We start from the raw sequence: 15,853 nt of genomic DNA on the forward strand, positions 1-15,853 counted from the left end.
GTGAAGCTTCTAGAGCTTATCACTTGACTGTATTCACATTGGAAACCTACCACCTGGGGACAGACTCTTGACTGCTTTAACATAGGACTCTTCTTAAAAGAAAACAGACACTCCTGCCTATCTAGTGAATCTGTGTGGATTTCTGAGCTCTTTACCCCTCTCTTTGTGGCAGCTAGGTGGCACAGTAGATAGAACACTGGCCTTGAAATTGGGAGGACCTGAATTCAAATCTCACTTCAGACACTTAGTAGCTATGTGACCCTGGGCAAGTCACTTAACCCCAGTTGACTTAAACATCTGAGGCTATCTAAAGTTGATCTGATAATATATCTTGCCGCTGGACCCAGATGGCTCTGGAGGAGAAAGTGAGGCTGTTGACCTTGCACAGCCCTTCTTCACTTAAAAATCCAATTCATCACCACATCTGTCATGAATAAGGGACAAACAACAACAACAACAACCCTCTCTTTATTCACCCTCTAATCTTCTCTCCCAATCTTCAGTTCTTACCCTCTTCCCTAGACTTACTACTCAAGTCAACATTGTCTAATTGGAGAGGGGGGTGTTAGTTTCATCCCTCTGCCCCTTCCTTAGACCATGACCAGTCAATCAGTCAATGAACATTTATTAAGCACCTACTATGTGTCATGCACTGTGGTAAGCACTGGACCACAATGGCACAAACCAGATGATCAATTTTCAGTTCTTCCTTTTCTTCTGCTCCTTATGTAGTTCATAGTGCTGACAAATGGGGTCTGTCCTCACAGAACTGGAAATCTGGATTAATAACTTGGGTCCTGGCCCTGTCTTGTCTTGCTATTGTTTATCAACTGGGCATTGTAGTGCTACTATAAAAGAGGAAAAGATCTTGGGATAAACACTGTTTGCAACATGATATGTGGGAGAGTTTTAAAATGTATCATGGTTAGTAAAGTCTCACGAAATGTGGTATACAAGATGAACTAGGTGATTGGCTCCTGCTGGCTGTATCTAGGATTAATATAGGAAGGAGGAAATAAAATATCTTTAAACATCCAAGTTACCTGGGACTCCTCAAATAATCACTTAGGCTAGTTGTTCAGATTAGAGAAAATAATGACAAAGAATAAAAAAGGATGTCACCTCTGAGGTCTGATGACCTCCTGTGTGAATTTTGTGTGATGTATAAAAAGTAATTTTAACCCAATTGCCATGGAAGTCTTTTATTTCTTTCTTCCTAGAGTTGGGAGAGTTCCAAGGTTACATGAGTAGGATGTTTTCATTGTCCATTAAGAAAGGGCAAAGAAAAGAAGACAAATGTTGTTTAGTATTATACCTCTACGGTAGGCAAACTCAGTTACAGCTGACATAGTGATGAAGTGAAGAAGCTTTGCCAAAACAGAATTTAGCCCATAGGATAATGTGGTGTGTAGGTGCCATGTACACCTCAGGAGAGAGATTATAGGGTTATACCTCAGTGATCAATTAAAATGTCTAAAGAGATACTAGATCAAGTAGAAACAGCAGAATGTTTCATTCAACACTGTGATTGCCAAAGAATTTAAATAGGGGATCATTGGAAGAGAACTGGGGGGGGGGGAGCAGCTAGGTGTCTCAGTGGATAAAACACCGGCCCTGGATTCAGGAGGACCTGAGTTCAAATCTGGCCCCAGACACTTGACACTTACTAGCTGTGTGACCCTGGGCAAGTCACTTAACCCTCATTGCCCCCCCCACACACACACACACACAAAAGGAAGAAAGGAAGAGAACTGCAGAAAAGGAAAGCAGGAAGAAAGGAAAGAAGGAAAAAACACACATTAAGAGCCTACTACTTGTCAGGCAGTACACTAAGTGTTGTTATCGAGTCATTTTTTAGTCATGTCCAACTCTCTGTGACCCCATTTAGGGCTTTCTTGGCAAAAACACTGGAGTGTTTTGCCATTTCCTTCAGCTCATTTTACAGATGAGGAAACTGAGTCAAACAGGGTTAAATTTATTCTACTGAATATCATTTATTTTATTAGAACCAGACCAATGTTCTATACTGTCAAGATCTCTTAGGATCTCAAACTTTGTCATCCAGTGTATTAGCTATTACTTCCAGATATGTGCCCGGGGTCACAGACACATTAAATGTTTGAGGCCAGATTTGAACTCAGGAAGATGAGTCTTTGTGACTCTAGGCCTGGCCCTCTCTTCATTATGCCATCTAGCTGCCCTTCTGCACTAAGTATTGTGATGTTTAAAATCTAATGTGTGGTCATCTTATTCCTGCCTGTCCCAAATGTAGGGAAAACTAACTAGGATTTACTTATAAATTAGAAGCTTTAGCACCAGCTTTGGGCATTAAGCATTTATTAGTGAAAAAGAGAACACCTGGGTCAGAAAACCAAGAAAAATCTATCTACTCTAGGGGAGAGATAAGAGTTCAGCCTGGCCTGCTTCTTCTCCCAACTTCTCCACCATGAGGCTGTTCCAGAGAGACAACTGAGAGTCCAAGCTTCCTCTGCCTCCCTTGGAGAGGCAGTCCTTACACACTGCTTCAAGCTAATTGGATAGCATCACCCAAATCCATTGGTCCACTGAACTTGAGGGTGGTCCTGTGTTGAGGTCAAAGTCCACAGTCTCTGAGAACACACCCTCTTCTGATACTAACAACAACCATGGGAAGTAGGTACTATTATTATCCTCATTTTACAAATAATACCATCTTCGCAACTATTGGTTTACAATTATGATCTCATTTGACCCTTACGACAATCCTGGGAAGTAGATGTTATTATTATTCACATTTGACAATCAAGGAAACTGAAGCAGGAAAAGTTTAAGTGACTTGTCCAGGGTCACACAGCTAGTAAGCCTCTGAGGCTGGATTTGAACTTAGATTTCCTGATTCCAGGACCAGTGCACTATTCATTATGCCATCCTACAACATTTGAAATTCCTTTTATTTTTTTTATTTTTTTTTTGTGGGGCAATGAAGGTTAAGTGACTTGCCCAGGGTCACACAGCTAGTAAGTGTCAAGTGTCTGAGGCTAGATCTGAACTCAGGTCCTCCTGAATCCAGGGCCAGTGCTTTATCCACTGTGCCACCTAGCTGCCCCTGAAATTACTTTTAAATAAGGAATTATGAAAGAGAAGTGGTAAAAAACAATATCATCAAAGAAATGTGTGATTAAAAAAAAAGATGGGGTGGTCATATGGTAAGAGTAAAGATCAAATGACAAATAGATTTTGTGCTCTATTGGTGTGTCAAGAGAAACATTGACTGAACAACCCTGTAGCAAACTTAAAGCAAGACATGGTCATTGAACAGGATTAGCAGGCATGGATAGGGTATGGTCTGTTCAATCTTTTATTACACAATAAGTCAGCCCAGAAGGGATCAATCAAATAATATTTAAGGGCAAGTCACTTAACCCCAATTGCTTCACCAAAAAAAAAAATGTTTTTAAAGTAATATTTAAGCACCAACTATATGCAAAGCACTATGCAGATTGCTTGAGACAAGCTCAATAAGGAAAGTCTGCAAACATAAAAGGGAAAACATTCCAATGAGGAAGAAAAAATAGATTTGTCTGAATAGATCTATGTGGATGTAGAGGGATATCAGACTTAGATTTTTTTTTTTATATGTACAGAAGATGAAAGCAAGACTAGCTAACAGAGGATGGATCTAAAAGTGTGGCACTGTCTTGTGAAAAGTTATGACGCTAAAGGTCATTCTAAAGAATGAGCCAAGAGGTGCAGGAAAACAAAAAAGGGTGGAAAGTGTCACTAACTATATTTAGAGAAAAAAGGATGGGAAAAAAAGGATTTATCACCTTTACTCTGAGGGAGAGGCTGCTAAATAACAACAAATAGAAGACAAAATTGCCCATTTCTTGTTTTCTTTCTTTATTTTCTGCTAAAGAGATTGCTCTTGAAATAGAAATGATAGAATAAAAATGAGTAACAAAGAGGTGTCATCAATGACAAATGTTGATTAGTTTTGTCCAACTCTTCATGACTCCATTTGGGATTTTCAGAAATGGGAGTGATTTGCCATTTTCTTATCCAGCTCATTTTACAGATGAGAAAACTGAAGCAAACAGGTTTAAGTGACTTTCCCAGGGTCACACAACTAGTAAGAGTCTGGGGTCACATTTGAACTCAGGAAGATTGGTCTTCCTGACTTCAGACCCAGCACTCTATCTATCCACTGTGGCACCTAACTTCCCATGACAAATAGGGAGATAGTAAAAGAATACTTAATTACCCTGGATGAATTCAAATCACCTAGTACAGATGAACTACATTCTCAGGTAGTGAAAGAACTCACTGGTATTACTGTTTAGTCACTGTCAGTGACATTTGGCAGATCAGCTGTATGAACTGATACAGTATAAGGTGGGAATAACCAGGAGATCATTGTGTACAGTAGAAACAATGTCATAATGATGACCAACTGTGAAATACTTGGCTACTCTGGTCAGTGCAGTGGATCAGTACAGTTCCAAAGAATTCATGATGAGAAGGTGCTGTCTATCTCCAAAAAGAGAGCTAGTAAATGCCAAGTACAAATTAAAGTGTAGTTTTCTTGGTTTCTTGGTTCCTTTCTTTCTTTTGTTTTATGACTATGTAGAAATGGTGTGTGCAAAATTGCTTTCTTTTCTCTTCTTTTTTTTTTTTTTTGGTGAGGCAATTGGGGTTAAGTGACTTGCCCAGGGTCACACAGTTAGTCAGCGTTAAGTGTCTGAGGCCAGATTTGAACTTGGGTCCTCCTCACTCTAGGGCCGGTACTCTTTCCACTGCGCTACCTAGCTGCCCCAAAATTTATTATTTTAAAAAATTTTATTTATAGTTTTTGGTTCCAATCTCTATCCCTCCTTCCCTCTCTCCCCTCCCCCCTCCCCAAGATGGCAAACAATCTGATATGGGTTATACATGTATGATCATGCAAAACATCAAAATTTCACATGGATGGTTGATATAATTTTCCTTGCCTTTTCAGTGGGCTGTGGGAGGGGTGGGAGGAGAGGGGAAAGGATTTGGAACTCAAATAATAATAATAATAATAACAATAATGTTGAAATGATAACAATATAATTATTATAAATTATAATGTTCAAATAATAATTTTGAACATAAGTGTGGTAAAAAGTTTTAACAGTCGGTTAGATAATGGAGAGACGCCAGGTTTTTTTTAGGACCACCCTTTTGGGGAGGAGACCAACAGCATGAGCTATGCACACCAGTCCGCCTGCAACGTGTGCCAGATTGCCTCCTGAGCACTCGACTTCCGGGGTGCGAGCTTAAAAGGCAAAGAGAGAACGGAAGTGGGGCCTTTTTTCCTGCTCCGCTGGTCTCCTGGCTGCGCTGCACAGACAAACGCGGAATGGAGTTTGACTCGGCCCGGCTCTCAGTTAACAGCACACGCTTGACTCGGTCTCTTGCCCCAAAGGTGGCCTTCCGCTTTTGGTGAGTTTTATAGGGAATATAGACTAAGCCTAGACTTAAGACGATTTGTATTGTATTTCTACTTTCCTATCCTTCTAATCAACATCACCTTGTGACTACCATACAATAAAAGCTCTATCTAGAAAACCAGAAGCTTCTTCCATTTACTAGTCTGGGAGATAAATTAAGGGAAAGGTTAAGTAGGGTAGATTTATGATCTAATATCCAATTTTAATCTCACATAAGTAATTTTTTTTAATTGGCAGATCAGAGAAAAATAAGACTTGAAAAAGGTGAATGTCCTGATTTTCAAAAAAGGGATGAGAACAGAGCATGCAAACTATAGACCAATGACTTTGGCTTTGATTTCTAGGGCTGTTCAAGAACAAATAAGAAAGAGACGGTTGAAGGACATCATGGAAGGGCATCAACAATTATAAAGAGCCAGCATAGCCTTATCAAGAGCAGATCTTGTTAGACTAGCCTTGTTTCCTTTTTTTGAGACAATTACTACTTCCATAGATGAGGGAAATGCTGTGGTTAGACTAAAGCTAAATTTTATGAAAGCTTTGGATAAAGTATCCTACTAATTGTGTGATGAAGTTCAGGGATATGCATTAGAAAGAACATAATCAAATGGATTAAGACCTGATTGGATGGCCAGGTTCCAAGCATAATTATCTGTGGAAATGTTTTGCATGACTACACATGTATGAATTATATTGAATTGCTTGCATTCTCCAGGCAGGATGGGGAAGGAGGGAGGAAGAGAATTTGGAACACAAAGTTTTTAAAATGAACATTAGAATTGTTTTTATATGTAATTAGGGGAAAAATAAAATTCTAAATAAAAAGTCAAAAAAAGAAAAAAAAAGAAATGATGAGCAGGATGCTCTCAGAAAAACTGGGAAAGACTTACATGAGCTGATGCAAAGTAAAATGTATGGTATACAAAGTAATAGCAATATTGTTAGATGATCAGCTGTAAATGACTTGGCTATCTTCAGCAATACAATGATCCAAGACAACTCTGAAGGACTTACCATGAAAAATGCTATCCATTCCCAGAGAAAAAACTGATGGTATCTGAATACAGATCGAAGCATAATTTTTTAAAAACTTTATTTTTCTTGAGTTTTTTTGTCTATTTTCTTTCACAACCTGACTAATGTGGAAATGTTTTGCATGACCACACATGTATAACTTATATTGAAATTCTCACCTTCTTAAGGGAGGGAGAGGGGAGGGAGGAAGAGAATTTGGAATACAAAGTTTTAAAAATTGATGTTAAAAATTGTTTTTACATGTAATTGGGAAAAAATTTTTAAATAAACTTCAAAAAAACTTTTAAAAAGCATAATTATCAATGCTTCAATGCTAATGTGGCAGGAGGTCGCTACTGGAATACCACAAGGAAATCATGGTCAACCTTGTGCTCTTTACTGCTTTTCTCAATAACCTAGATAAGTGCATAGACAGCCTACTCATTAAATCTGGAAGTAATAGCTAACACACTGGATGACAGTTTGAGATACAAAGTGATCTTCACAGGCTAGAACATTGACCAGGTTCTAATAATATGAATGAAATTCAATAGAATAAATGCAAAGTCTTAACCTGGGTACAAAAACTCAACTTCACAAGGACCAAAAGGGGGTGACTGGGATAGAGAGCAGTTGTTCTGAAAAAGTTCTGGGTTTTAGTGTACTACAATCTCAGTATGAGTCAGCCATGTGGTAGCGCCACCCCCCCCCCCCAAAAAGCTACTGTAGTCTTGGGCTGCATTAAGAAAAGCATGACAACTTCCAAGAGTAGGAAGGCTACTGCCCTTATCATACCTTATCTGGAGAATTCTCTTAGGTTCTTTTATTGTTGTTTGGTCATTTTTCAGTTGTTTCTGACTCTGTGATCTCATTTGGCAAAGATACTGGAGTGGTTTGCCATTTCCTTCTCCAGCTCATTTTACAGATGAAGAAACTGAGGCAAATAGGGTTAAGTGACTTGCCTAGGATCATACAGCAAGTTTCTGGGGCCACATTTGAACTCAGAAAGATGAGTCTTCCTGACTCTGACCCCTACCCTCTATCCACTGCACCACCTAGCTATCCTCTCTTAGGTTCTAGGTGCCACTATTTAAGAAGTATATTGATAAACTATATGAAATTTAGAGGAAGGTAACCAGTATGGTGAGTATATGTCAAATGAGGATAAGATGAAGGAATATTGTTAACATGGAAAATGAGACTCAAAAGGCACAGTTGTCTTCAAGTTGTCTACAAATATCTCAAAGGCTGGTGCATCTACATGGCTTATTGGATAGAGCGCCAGGCCTAGAGTCAGGAAGACTCAACTTCCTGAGTTCAAATCAGGCTTCAGCTACTTACTAGCTGTGTTATCCTGGGCAAGTCACTTAACCTCTGTTTACCTCAGTTTCCTCATCTATAAAATGAGCTGGAGAAGGAAATGGCAAAGCACTTTACTATCTATGCCAAGAAAACCCCAAATGGGATCATGAAGGGTTGAATATGACTGAAAAAAATGACTGAACAATGTCTTAAGGCCTTTCATGTGGAGGAGGAATTAGCCCTTGATAGAAAAACAAGAAATTATCCCCAAAAAGGGTAAACTTTATTTAATATCAGGAAAATCTTCATAACAATTAAAGTTTTGAAAAAGTAGGATGTGCTGCCTCAAGAGGTAGATTCCAAAAAGTTAGTAAACTGATAAAATCACCATTAGTCCCATACCTCCGAGAGATAAAAAAAAAGAGGAAATGAACCCATATATTCAAAACTATAGCAGCTCATTTATGTGGTGGCAAAGAATTGGAAATTGGGTGGGGAACATCAATTCAGCTGAATAAGTTATGGCATATGAATGTGATTGAATTTTATATGGAAGGTCAATATGCTATAAGAAATGATGAAAGCCATGGTTTCAGAGGAACCTAGAAAGACTTGTATGAACTGATATAAAGTGAAGTGAGCAGAACCAGGTGAACAGTTTATATACAATGACAACAATATTGTAAAGGCAAAATACTACAATACACTTAGGAATTCAGATCAACACAATGACCAACCACAATTCCAGAAGACCCACGATAAAAGATGCTGCCCACCTCCAGATAGAGATTTAATGGACTCAGAGTGCAGATTGAGACATCTATATATTTGGACATGTAAAGAATTAATTGTTATTTGAGGTTTTTATGCCTCAGCGTGCACTGGCCTGGGGCTCCACAAACTGCACGGTGCTCCACCCACTGGTTGTAGCCGTTGCCAGGGCTCTGGCACCTCACGTTATCACCACTCTCCCAGCCTACATGGGCCTGGCAAAATTATAATGATTGGAAGCCTAGTGAGGGCAGTCATGTGACTGTCAGAGCAGCCATCCCATTGGCTGGGACTGTGTGGGATGTTTCTAGATTTGGGGGAGGAGAATTGGGCATTCTAGGTGGAAGCTGGAAAGCGACAGGTGTTCTGCGTATTTTCAGCTGATTACTGGGCGGTGGTATTTTTTCAGGTATTATAATTTCCCTTTCCCCATTTTATTTCCTTTCCTTTGATCCTACTGATCCTGTTTGTTTTGTTTTGTTTTTTAAGTTCGTTCTTGTTAAAAATAAATCTTGTTCTGTTTTGAGGGAGGCTGCCGGTCTCCTTCCTTGCCCCAATATTGCGGCAAGCCGCTTAGCTAACACTCCCCAATTAAAAATTGGTCCCCACAGACATGACTTATATGGAATTTTTTTTGCTCGACTATATATATTTTAAAGGGTTCTGCTTTTCTTGCTTTCTCAATAGGGAAAGAGAGGTAGGAAGAAGAGAATTCAGACCTAGAAATAAAATCGGATTTTAAATAATAAATACTTCCAAAAGACCAAAAAAAAATAAGGAAGAAAGAGAAAAAAAGAAAGGAAGGAGGGAGGGAGGGAGGAAGGGAGGAAGGGAGGAAGGGAGGAAGGGAGGAAGGGAGGAAGGAAGGAAGGAAGGAAGGAAGGAAGGAAGGAAGGAAGGAAGGAAGGAAGGAAGGAAGGAAGGAAGGAAGGAAGGAAGGAAGGAAGGAAGGAAGGAAGGAAGGAAGAAGAGGTAGTGAGTTTCCCCTCCTTGGAGGTCTTCAGGTAGAGATGGGACATCTACTTATTAGGATCCCCTTAATGTAAGGGGTGGACTAGGTGTCCCCTGCAGTCCCTTTCACCTCTCAAATTCTGTGATTCTGTGTTCACTATGAAATCACAAGTCCATTGGATTATAAAAGTATAGAAAAAAAATCAATAATTCTGGCCCATGGAAACCTTCCTGAGATCTACAAGGATTTGCTCAGCATACATATAAATCAATCCTAATCAGTAAATTTCCTAATCTGCTGTTAAGTTTGTGAACCTGGACTTTCAAAACAAGTTGTTTCTTGCAAGATATTTAATAGTCACTTACTAAGAAATGTCTTGCTGCTCACACAATAGCAAAAAGCACTCATGAGCCAATAATGAGGTGTTCAGTGTTTGTGTTGACAGCTGCCAGGTTCTCTGACACCAAGGTGAGTTCATGTCTCCGGGTGCATTTTTTGGTGCATAGCCACACTTTTCAAACCGTGACTTCAATTACAGCTCTTCTGAAAATCAATAAGAAGGTGTTATTGGCTTCTCTTTTTGTTGCAGTACACAAATCAGTAAGACAATTCTCTTGCCTAAATTCATATTTTTCTTTCCAGCATTATTGATTGTTTCATTTTCTCACTTCTCTCTGAAGCCCAATCCATGTGGTTCGTTTTTTGAGAGGGGGCAGGCTCTGCTAAAAATGAATTTGGCTTCCTTTTCTTTTCAAAGGCATTTTGCTGCCAGGCTTAAGGAGCTATTATTTAGTAGCAAAGTGATACAACCACAGGTAATGTGTCTTAGAAAGAGATTTCCACAGACCAAGAATAACTGCAAACAATTACAGATGGCATGCAGCCTGGTCTGTGAAATGGTTTGTTCTCAAGGCTGCCTACTGTCCATAGATATAATCCTCAGAAGATCTTAAAATACTCTGTAAAATGGAAATGGATTTATAATTTCTCTCTTTAATAAAAGCCTTTAATGCTTACCCATCTCTAAGAAACCCAATAGCCCTTAGACCTCTTCTTTCTGGATGACTTATTTGAGAATAATTGTATAATTGTCTGGCATGAAGATATAATCTGGGGGCAGCTAGGTGGCACAGTGGATAGAGCACTGGCCCTGGAGTCAGGAGTACCTGAGTTCAAATCCGGCCTCAGACACTTGACACTAGCTGTGTGACCTTGGACAAGTCACTTAATCCCAATTGCCTCACCAAAAAAAAAAAAAAAAGATATAATCTGTCCAGAACGCACAACTTTTACATGGGTTATGAATTACACTTCAAATGCTGAAAGAAAATATTCCAGATGTATGTATGTTTATGAGTTGGAGGGAAAAAGGTGATTTTTTTTTTTTTAATGAGGCAGCTAGGTGGTATCATGAATAGTATACTGGGCCTGGAGTCAGGAAGACCTTAATTTGAATCCTGTTTCTGACACTAGCTGTGTGACCCTGGGAAAGTCATTTAACCTGTCTACCTCAGCTTCCTCATCTGTAAAATGGAGATAATAATAGTAACTACCTCCCATGTTTGTTAGGAGGATAAAATGAGATGATATTCATAAATTGTTTTGTAAACATTAAGCTATTAATAATATATAAGTACTAGCTATCATTGTTATTACTATTAATGTTCTCAAAACAATCATCTGCTTAGCAACACCTCCCTTTCCCCCTTTTCCCATAAAAACCTTTCTGCATGATAATTTTTTTTCTTTTCTTTTTTTTTTTTTGCAGGACAATGAGGGTTAAATGACTTGCCCAGGGTCACACAGCTAGTGTCAAGCGTCTGAGGCTGAACTTGAACTCACGTCCTCCTGAATCCAGGGCTGGAGCTTTATCCACTGTGCCAACTAGCTGCCCCCTTATGATGTGATTTTTACAGTATGTATTGGGGGTAGGAAGGAGAAGGGAAAGAGAACAGGTGAGAGGGGAAGATTTAATATTGTAATGTCCTAAGTCTTTTCCCCATTTTGTCAGTAACCAAAGGACAGGCATTGAAAAGAATACTGTACTGGAGATCAGAAAACAACAGAAACCATCTGCCATGAAGATATCATCTTTTTTAAAAATTTAGATTAAATAAGTTTAATTCTATAAAATTTAAGGACTTTCATACAAATTAATTTAATGCAGTAAAAAATTAAGATATAAACAATGTATCCCAAGATATGTGTATCCTTCCATGTTTCTCTTAGTACCTGCAATTCTATTTCAAATTATCCACCAAACTTTTATCTCTTTATCTACAATAATTAGAAATCCTCAATTCAATAAAAATTTATTTTAACTTGTATTTTTAAAACATCTATTAAGAATGTATTTTTTTTAAGTTGGACAGAATTTTTTTCAGATATATTATCTCTGTAGGACTCCCAGAATCCCTCTTTGGCTTCCTTCCTTGAAGGTATACTCTCACAGTGATTCTTTTTATCGATTGGTAGATTTGTAGATCTCTAAGCCGAGATAGAGTGTTTGCAGGGAATCTGAGATTCTTTGCATCTGAGCATGTGGCCATCTTCTACTTATTCAGTTTTAGTGAAGATGTAATCTTAACTGTCCTGGTAAGATTACATCTTCATGCCACATAATTTCTATAGTTATCAATGAACAGAATGACACAGAACAAGTCGTTTAGCTTCCAAATGAAATAGTATTTCTAAAGCACTTAGCACAGTATTTGGCACATAGTAAGTGCCTAACAAATGCTTATTCTCTTTCCTTCCCCTTTCTAAGTTTCCATTCCTTATTAGTAAATTGTGAGACTTGGGCAAGATTCATTCTGAAGTTCCTTACATGTTGTTGTTGTTGTTTTTGGTGGGGAAATGAGGGTTAAGTGACTTGCCCAGGGTCACACAGTTAGTGTCAAGTGTCTGAGTCTAGATTTGAACTCAGGTCCTTCTGAATCCAGGGCCAGTGTTTTATCCACTGTGCTACCTAGCTGCCTCCCTTTTTTCCTTACAAGTTCAAAAAGAGATTATATCCAAAAAATATCTGAAAAACAGTTCCAAATCACTAATAATCAGAGAAAGTAAGATTAAAAGAGTTCTTAGAAAACTTTCTATATCAGATTAGCAGAGATAGTAGAAGATGAAAGAATTCAATATTGGAGGGGCTCTGGAAAGAAAAGTATGCAATTTGTTGATGGTAAAACTATGAAATTGGTTAAACCATTCAAGGAAAGATGATTGTGGTGATGGTGGTGGTGATGATCTACTACTAGGTTTGAACCCAAGGAGGTCAATGACAGAAACAAAGAACCCATGTACCAAAATATTAGTGATATTATTATTCGCAATAGCAAAAAGCTAGAAACCAACTATGTGCCCAGTATTTGTGGAACAGAGGAACAAATTGTGGTTTTTAATATATAGGAAGACTTATATGAAATAATGCATGATAAAGAAAGCAAAACTAAAAGATCAAGCTATACAATATCTAAAACAATATAAATGAAGACATCACTAAAAGGACACAAAGCTCAGTAAAGGGACCCTTTGAAATCATTTTGTCTAACCCCTCATTTGACAGTAGAAGAAAGTGAAGAGAAATAAAGAGACTCTGAGTTGTCACCTCATACCTGTCAGATTGGCTAACATGACAGAAGATGAAAATGACAAATATTGGGAAGGATGTGGGAAAATTGGGGCACTAATTCATTTTTGGTGGAGTTGTGACCTGGTCCAACCATTCTGGAGAATAATTTGGAACTATTCCCAAAGAGCTATAAAATTGCATATCCTTTCACCAGAAATACTACTACTAGGTCTGTATCTCAGAGAGATCAAAGATAAAGGAAAAGGATGCACACATACAAAAATATTTATAACAACAATTTTTGTGGTGACAAAGTATTGGGAACTGTAAAGGGCTTTTCAAAAGCCAAAACAAAAAAAAGACAGGATTAAAGGATAGGTACAGGTAGGGGAAAGGGTGGGGGAGATTGAGGTGGGCCAGAAAACCAGGCCATGTGCTTCAACTATATATTAAAGGGAGAGAGCATTCCTAGCTCTGCTCTCCACCAGAGTCCACAAGAAAGAGAGCGAGTCAGAGCACCAGGCTCCCCCTTCCTCCTCCCACAAGCCAACGTCACTTCCTGACACCAAAGAAAAGACACATGGTCTTGCCCTCAGAGACCTTCACCTCATAACGGAGCTTTTCTACAGTAAGTCTCCAGCAGGTGGCATCATTCCAATTGTTAGAGAACTAAAGGGATGACCATCAATTGGGGAATGGCTGAATAAGTTGTGGTATATGATTGTGATGGGATACTATTGTGCTGTAAGAAATGATGAGCAGGATGGTTTCAGAAAAACTTGAGAAGGAAACTGACCTGGAGCTCCAAATGAAGGGGAAGGCTTAAAACCAGAGACACTAGAAGGTCAGTTGTTTTTCTTTTTTTTCTGGATTGCTTAGTGTATTGATTGAGCACTGCCACCCCCTCAGCAGCCAACAGACCCTTGGGATCACTTCTTCAGAGGCGCCTCAGATTGAGCCCCTGCAAGTAGGTCAATCTCAGCAAAATTATTTTTAAATGTTATATAAGCACAAGCTCTGAGTCTTGTGGTTCATGAGCTGTCTATACAAGGTAAATGTTTCAGCATTGAGGTATATTGATACACAGCTAGCTGTATGTACAACAGGAAAAGAGTTGATTTGCTAATCAAGATTGTCCCATGAAAGAAAATAGACAAGATTATTCTAGTTCCACTCTACTGGGAAGGAAGCTTATTCTGGTTCCTGAGTATATGGTGGCTCCTGATGCATTCTGGGGTCAGTAGTTTTTTTCTTTTGCTGTTGGAGATATCATCATTCCAACCCTTCAGAGATTGGCTATGGTATCTAATAGGCCTTGTACAGCTGGTCAAGGAGTTCCTTCTTCTCATTTTCTGGAAGGAAGCTGGACTTGGTTGCATTGATATTCAATCTTATAAACTCATCCTCAGTGAAGTCCATTTGTGTTTTGACCATGGGGTATACTGTGTCAATGGTAGACTTGAAGACGAGGGGGTCATCTGTGTTAAGTGAGTAGTTAGCCTTATCATTTTTAAACCGTATGACTGCATGCTCTGTGCCCGGTTTCCAGGCTCCTGTGAGATAGCTGGACCAGGGGCAAACCTCAAAGTGCATGTTCTCATTCAGCAACTTCTCATACAAGGTGGTATCTTCCACAGTGTGGTAGCCATGGCCTATCCTTTCAGAATGGAGAATACCCACTGCCTGTTGTACAACCTTGGCAGGCCCCACTTTTCCCACAAGAACTGTCCGATGAATGCTACTTTTCACAGCCTCCTCATAAGCTTGGACATGCCAAGGGAAGAGGGTGCTATCCTCAATGATCTGATCTCCAGCCAGGTCGATGGCCACCACTGTCTGCTGGCAATACTTCTTACAGAGTTCCACCACCTCCAGGAACCAAGTTGGCATGTGGCACATGCAGCATTGAATAAACTTTGACAGGAAAGTCTCACTTGCCCTCCTGTAAGCCCTGGATGTTGAGAAACACGACTTCATCAGGAGTGAGGTCACCTTCAGCCTGATTCCACGGAATGGGCTCCACCTTGGAGTTGGCCAGGTGGTGGGGGCTATACCTCACCTCCCCTTCCTGGGCTTTCATCTCCACAAACTCATAGGCTATTTGATTGATGGCCTCCCCATCACCCGCAATGGCCAGCATGTAGTAGTCAAACTTGGCCAAGAACTTGGGGAGGCTTAGGGGCTTGTCCATGCCAATGATGTCCCAGAGTCCCTCCACTGTGTTGGCAGGAAGCGGGATTCCTCTCTTCTCGGCATGGTGCAAGATGGTCTCAGGCTTGATGGTTCCATCTAGATGGACATGAAGTTCTACCTTAGGCTTGTCAAACACTGGTGGCAGTCTCATGATGATCTTTTGTGTTCCGTCCGTCTGTTTGGTCTGCTCTCTCCCGGGGCGGGGGTGTTCCTGTCTCCCAGTTGTTTTTCTAATGAGATATTTCACTTTTTCTTTTTTTCTTTTTCTTTTTTTTTTTTGGTGTCTCATTAATTTCCACTTGTACAATTCTAATGATTATCTCTTCCTTTTTTTGGTAAATAGTATTTTATTTTTTCCAATTACATGCAAAGATAGTTTGCTTCCAACATTCAACTTTCATAAGATTTTGAGTTCTAAATTTTTCTCCCTCTCTGCCTTCCCTTTCCCCTGCCCAAGATGGCAAGCAATCTGATAAAGATTATATATGTGCAGTCATGTTAAACATATTTTCACATTAGTCATGTTGTAAAAGAAAAATCAGAACAAAAGTGAAAATCAAAAAACAAAGCAACCAAAAAAAGTGAAAATAGTATTCTTTGATA

General features: G+C 39.3%; 1 pseudogene; it reads right to left on the minus strand.

Annotated features, from left to right (window-relative positions):
• Positions 1-14,329: 14,329 nt before the first annotated feature.
• On the minus strand, positions 14,330-15,401 carry LOC122737245 (annotated as a pseudogene).
• Between the last annotated feature and the right edge of the window lie 452 nt (positions 15,402-15,853).

This window comes from Dromiciops gliroides, chromosome 1 (assembly GCF_019393635.1).
Source record: "Dromiciops gliroides isolate mDroGli1 chromosome 1, mDroGli1.pri, whole genome shotgun sequence".
In the NCBI taxonomy this organism is placed as follows: Eukaryota; Metazoa; Chordata; class Mammalia; order Microbiotheria; family Microbiotheriidae; genus Dromiciops; species Dromiciops gliroides.